We start from the raw sequence: 7070 nt of genomic DNA, 5'->3' as shown, positions 1-7070 counted from the left end.
ATACTAAAAGAGTAAGACCCTCATCAGTAGATAGAAATATACAAGAATAGTCATACTACATCTACAAAGTATCAATATCAGGCGGTGGCTTCAAACCCAAAATGATGGCTAGATGTAAAGTGATATTTTAATTGGCGGAGAAGGCAGATAGTAAGGGATGTTGATCCAATAATGACGTGAAGTCCATAAAAGCCTGTAGCTATAAAAAATGTTGAGCCATAAATTCCATCAGAAATAGCAAAGGGAGCCTCGAAATATTCTGAGACTTGTAGGAGGGTGAAGCAAATGCCTAAGATAATTGTGAAAAGTAGTGCTTGAATTACTTGTTTTAGATTATTTTCTATTAGGCTGTGATGGGCTCAAGTAATTGAAATGTGTTCAGGAGGGGTACTTCCAGGGGGTCGAGGGGAGAAATGCCTGTTTGAGGTCAGTGTCCTCCTAATTCTGGAGTTGGGGCTAGACTAGAATAGTAGAATGCTCAAAAGAATGCAGCAAAGAAAAACGCTTCTGAGATAACAAATTCCATATCGGAGGCCTTTTTGAACAGTTGTTGTATGATGGCCTTGAAATGTACTTTCTCGGATAATGTCACATCACCATTGATATATAGTCAGTGTATTGGTTAGTAGGCCTAGGGTTAAAAGAGTAATAGAGTTAAAGTGAAATCATATAGCTAGGCCGGATGTTATTAGAGAGCCCCTGTTAACGGTCAAGGGCTGGGTTTGACTAAATGATAGGCGTGTGTTTGGTGGGTCATTATGTATTGTCATATAAATAAAGGCTTACTAAAAGCATAAAGACATAAGCTTGGATAAGGGCCACAGCAAATTCAAGCGTGGTTAATAGAATTAGAATAATAAAGGTGATTGAAGCTGTGGGAAGGTTAGTAGTTGATAATACTAGTGTGGCTCCTCCAATTAAGTGCATGAGTAAGTGACTGGCTGTAATGTTGGCTGTTAGACATACAGCTAGTGCTATTGGTTGAATAAATAGACTAATGGTTTCAATGAATACTGGTATAGGAATAAGTGGTATGTGTGTGCCTTGTGGTAGGAAGTGAGCTAAAGAGTTTTTAGTTTTAAAGTGGAAGCCCGTGATTACTGTGCCTGCTCATAAGAGGACTGCTATAGCTAGATTTATTCATGGTTGGGTAGTTGGTGTAAATGAGTCTGGTAGGTGTCCAAGGAGATTGGGTAAGGCAATAAAGAGAATTAGAGGTATCAGTATAAGGGATCAGGCTTGTCCTTTAATGTTACGTATAATTATTTGTTTTAGGATAAGTTGAACTAGTCATTGTCGAATAGAAATTAATTGGTTATTGATTAGATAGTTGGAGGTTGGAAGGAGTGTGGAGGGGAACAAGATGATTAGTGCTGCTGTAGGTAACCCTAGGATTGTTGGGGTGATAAATGAGGTGAACAGATTTTTATTCATTTTAGTTCTCAAGGGTTGTTATGTTTTTGTACTTTATTTTTGGTGAAGGGGGTGTATGGTAGATGAAATTTGATATTTTTAATTGAATAATGGAAAATAAAGTTACGATTATTGATACAATAATAGGTCATGTGGAAGTATCTAGCTGAGGTATTCACTCTAGAGAGGTATGATTTCTCTCGGTCTTTAACTTAAAAGGTTAACACTGGGGTAACTTTACAGTGATATTACGGTGTGGATACAGATCAAGTTTCAAAAGTGTTTAATGGAACTAATTCTTGAACAATAGGTATAAAACTGTGATCAGATCCACAGATTTCTGAGCATTGTCCATAGTAGAGGCCTGGTTGTGTAGTGGTTAAGGGAAATTGGTTTAAGCGTCTAGGGACTGCATCTGTTTTTAAACCTAATGAGGGAATAGTTCATGAGTGCAGGACATCTTCAGATGAGGTTAACATGCGGATGGGAATTTCTATTGGGAGGATTGTTCGGTTATCGACTTCAAGGAGTCTACATTCTTCTGGTTTTAGGTCTGCTGTTGGAAGCGTATAAGAATCGAAGCTTAACTCTTCATAATCTGTATACTAGTAGCTTCAATACCATTGATGTCCGATTGTTTTAACGGTGAGAGAAGGCTTATTGACTTCATCTGTTATATATAACATACATAGGGATGGGAGGGCAATTAAGATTAAGATGATAGCAGGCAAGATAATTCAGACAGTCTCTATTTCTTGGGCATCTATGGTGCTATTGTTGGTCAGTTTTGTTGTGAGTATTAGAGAAATAATGTATAGAACCAGGGAACTAATTAGGAAAACAATTACAAGAGTGTGGTCATGGAAGGTAAGTAGTTCTTCTATAATAAGAGATGAAGCATCTTCAAGACCTAATTGAACTGGATGGGCCATTAAGATACATAGGGCTTAACCTATAACTTAGCTTTGACAAAGTTATGAAATAATTTCACTAATATCTTATTGAGAAGGTCATAGAGGTTATGGGATTGGCTTGAAACCAGTCTCTAGGGGGTTCGATTCCCTCCTTTTTCACTTAGGTCTTCATGTAGGTTGGTCCTTCGAATGTGTGATGGGTTGGTGGACAGCCACATAGTCATTCTAAGTTGGTAGATGGTTGCTCAACTGTTAGAATTTTCATTTTGAAGTGAAGTCTTCTCAGACCATGAAAATTATTAGTATTACTGCTGTTAGGGAAATAAATGAGCCTACGGATGAAATAATATTTCATGCAGTGTATGTGTTGGGATAACTGGAGTAACGTCGAGGCACACCAGATAGGCTGGGGAAATGCTGCGGGAAAAAAGTTAAATTCACACTTACAGGTATAATAGCAAAGTGAGTTTTAGCATAGATTTGATTGAGTATAACCTGAAAATAGAGGGAATCAGTGAACAAAGCCTCTCATAATGGCAAATACAGCTCGTTTTGATAAGACATAATGGAAAGGGGCTACAACATAATATGTATCATGTAGTACAATAACCAGTGAGTAATTGGCTGGTACAATGCCGGTTAGGCCTCCTGTTGCAAAAAGGAAAATAAATCCCAGGGCTCAGAGCATTGCGGGGGATCATTTGATACTACTGCCGTGAAGTGTAGCTAGCCAGCGAAAGACTTTGACGCCAGCAGGAATAGCAATAATTATAGTAGCAGAGGTGAAATATGCTTATGTATCTACATCTATTCCTACTGTAAATATGTGGTGGGCCCATACAATAAACCCTAAGAAGCCAATTGATATTATGGCTCATACTATGCCCATATACCCAAATGGTTCTTTTTTTCCAGAATAATATGTTACGATATGGGAAATTATCCAAAGCCTGGTAAGATGAGAGAGACTTCGGGGTGACCAAAGAATCAGAATAAATGCTGATATAAGATAGGATCACCTCCACCAGCTGGGTTGAAAAAAGTAGTATTAAGATTGCGGTCAGTTAACAATATAGTAATGCCGGCAACTAGGACTGGGAGAGAAAGGAGTAGAAGAACTGCTGTAATTAAGACTGATCAGATGAAGAGGGGTGTGTGATATGGGGACACGGCTGGGGGTTTATATTATAATTGTGGTAATAAAGTTGATAGCCCCTAAAATAGAAGAAACACCTGCCAAATGGAGTGAAAAGATGGTTAAATCTACAGAGGCTCCCGCATGTGTTAGATTTCCTGCTAAGGGATGGGCGGGTAGACTGTTCAGCTGGTTCCAGCGCCTGCCTCTACTATAGCGGATGCAAGTAATAGTAGGAAAGAGGCTGAGCGAAGTCAGAAACTCCTATTATTTATGCAGGGAAATGCTATATGGTGGGGGGCAATTATCAGAGGAACTAATCAGTTGCCGAAGCCTCCAATTATAATTGGCATTACTATAAAGAAAATTATGACAAATGCATGAGCTGTAACGATGACGTTATAAATTTGATCATCTCCTAAAAGAGTACCTGGTTGGCCCAGTTCAGCTCGAATAAGGAGGCTTAAAGCTGTACCCACTATCCCTGCTCATGCGCTGAATAGTAGATAGAATGTCCCGATATCTTATGGTTGTTTGAGAACAGTCAACAGTTGGTAAACATAAGCGAAGTGAGAAAAAGGTAAAATGGCTGAGTAAGCATTAGACTGTAAATCTAAAGACAGAGGTCAGACCTCTTTTTACCAGCCCTGAGGTGATTTTCATGTTGAATTGCAAATTCAAAGAAGCAGCTTCAATCCTGCCGGGGCTTCTCCCACCTTTCTTCCCCCAATGGCAGGAGAAGTAGATTGAAGCCAGTTGATTAGGGTGTTTAGCTGTTAATTAAATTGTTGTGGGTTTAAGTCCCATCAATCTAGTAAGGGCTTAGCTTAATTAAAGTGATTGATTTGTGTTTAGTTGATGCAGAGTAGAATTTTGTAGTCCTTAGGTTTTTGCAGAAATTAAGTTTAGTTTACTTGCTAAGAGCTTCGAAGGCTCTTGGTCTTACTTAACCTACATTTCTAGATTATAAATAGTGTCAGTGGAGATATCGGTAGGAGGAAGGTAGAGAAGATGATGAGTCAGGGGAGGAATAATATGGGTTTTGTGTTTTCGAACTGTCATTTTCTTTTTATATTATTGGATGTGGGGAATATTGTCACTGAAGTGGAGTAAATTAAACATATATAAAAATATAGGTTGATTAAAGTTATGATGGCTATGATGGTTGGGATAATAAGACTGTTATTTTTTGTAAACTCTTGGATAATAATTCATTTAGGTAGGAATCCTGTTAACGGGGGTAAACCTCCTAGGGATAATAAAATTGATAGGATTATAGATATTAGTCATGTTAATTTGTTTCAGATGTGAGATAGTGATAAAGTTGTGGTGCTTGAATTCAGGTTGAGTACTTGGAATGCAGTAATTGTTGGGATGAAATAGATAATTAGGGTAAAAATGGTAATATTTGGGTTATACATTAGTACTGCTATTATTCAGTCTATATGAGTGATTGAGGAGTAGGTGAAAATTTTACATAGTTGAGTTTGGTTGAGTCCTCCTCAACTGCCCACTAAAATAGATAAATAGGGGAATATTCGTATTTATTGACGGAAAAATTTGATTGAATTGAGTTGAAATAGGGGCTAGTTTTTGTCACGTGAGGAGAAGTGTGCCAGATGTTAGAGAAGTTCCTTGGGTTACTTCTGGAACTCAGAAGTGAAAGGGGGTTATTCCTAATCTTATTACTAAGGCTATTATTATTATTAGGGATGAAAAGTGATTAACAGTATTTATTGTTGTTCACTGTCCAGATAACAGATTATTGGAGAGAATACCGATTATGAGGACTATAGATACGGTTGCCTGTATAAGGAAATATTTAGTGGCTGCTTCTGTGGAGCAGGGATTTATTTTTTAATTAAGATTGGGATGAGGGCTAGTATATTTATTTCTAAGCCTGTTCAGATGAAAAATCAGTGTGAGGCTAGCATTGTGATAAGGGTACCTGTAGAAGTAGTAAAGTAGATGATAAGCTGAGCTAATAGGTGAATTAGTACGGGAAGGATGTAACCAACATTTTTGGGGTATGGGCCTGATAGCTTATTTAGCTGACCTTACTTTAGGACGTGGTATGATAGGTAGCACGGAGAATTTTGGATTCTCAGGGATGGGTTCAATTCCTATAATCCTAGAAATATGAGGATTTTAACGTCTGTTGTTTACTCTGTCAAAGTAATTCTTTTGTCAGACATATTTCTTACGTTTGGGGTGGGATGCTAGAGATTATAATGGGTATTGAGATATACACAGAATGCTAGTGTACGTGGTAGCAAGTTTTTTCATAGGAGATGTATAAGTTAATCATAGCGGAATTGGGGATAGGCTGTTCAAATTCATAAAAATAGGGAGGTTAAGAGGAGGGTCTTGGTAATGAAATATGTAGTATAGAGTTCTGGTGAATACATAGAGTGTAATTGTTCCTAGGAAAATTGTAGTAGTTAGGGAATTTATTATTATAATATTCATGTATTCTGCTCTAAAGAAGAGGGCAAATGGACCTGTGGCATATTCGATGTTGAAACCTGAGACTAACTCTGATTCTCCTTCTGTTAGGTCAAAAGGGGCTCGGTTAGTTTCTGCTAATGTAGAAATAAATATTAGGGCAGGGGTCATGACGCTGGGAGTAGCCAGAGGGATTCTTGTGTTGTGATAAGTATATATAAATTGAATGAGCTGCTGTTGGGGGAAGTCAGGGACCCTGAATGGAGGGACCGGCTGAAGCCACGGTAGAAGAACGTGGATTGTGAAGATTTCATGGACATTTCTTAGTTCCCCAAATTAATACTTTTATCATTTCTTATGCCTGTCCTTACTGCAGTCTCTGAACATAAATTGTGAAGATTTCATGGACACTTATCACTTCCCCAGTCAATACCCTTGTGATTTCCTATGCCTGTCTTTACTTTAATCTCTTAATCCCGTCATCTTCGTAAACTGAGGAGGATCTATGTCACCTCAGGACCCTGTGATGATTGCGTTAACTGCACAAATTGTTTGTAGAGCATGTGTGTTCGAACAATATGAAATATGGGCACCTTGAAAAAAGAACAGGATAACAGCAATGTTCAGGGAACAAGAGAGATAACCTTAAACTGTGACCACTGGTGAGCCGGGTGGAACAGAGACATATTTCTCTTCTTTCAAAAGCAAATGGGAGAAATATCACTGAGTTCTTTTTCTCAGCAAGGAACATCCCTGAGAAAGAGAATGCATCCCTGAGGGTAGGCCTCTAAAATGGCCGCTTTGGGGGTGGCCATCTTTTATGGTCACAGCTGTAGGGATGAAATAAGCCCCAGTCTCCCGTAGCGCTCCCAGTCTTATTAGGATGAGGAAATTCCTGCCTAATAAATTTTGGTCAGACCGGTTGTCTGCTCTCAAACCCTGTCTCCTGATAAGATGTTATCAATGACAATGCGTGCCTGAAACTTCATTAGCAATTTTAATTTTGCCCCGGTCCTGTGGTCCTGTGGTCCTGTGATCTTGCCCTGCCTCCATTTGCCTTGTGATATTCTATTACCTTGTGAAGCACGTGACCTCTGTGACCCACACCCTATTCGTACACTCCCTCCCCTTTTGAAAATCACTAATAAAAACTTGCTGGTTTT

The 7070-nt window shown here is 38.7% G+C and overlaps 1 pseudogene; it reads right to left on the bottom strand.

Moving 5' to 3' along the window:
- Positions 1-756: 756 nt before the first annotated feature.
- LOC129031716 (ATP synthase subunit a-like) lies at positions 757-1434 on the bottom strand (annotated as a pseudogene).
- Between the last annotated feature and the right edge of the window lie 5636 nt (positions 1435-7070).

The sequence above is a fragment of the Pongo pygmaeus genome, chromosome 11, assembly GCF_028885625.2.
Source record: "Pongo pygmaeus isolate AG05252 chromosome 11, NHGRI_mPonPyg2-v2.0_pri, whole genome shotgun sequence".
In the NCBI taxonomy this organism is placed as follows: Eukaryota; Metazoa; Chordata; class Mammalia; order Primates; family Hominidae; genus Pongo; species Pongo pygmaeus.
The sequence above is the reverse complement of the archived record's forward strand: the minus strand, read 5'-3'. Positions and strand labels throughout refer to the sequence as shown.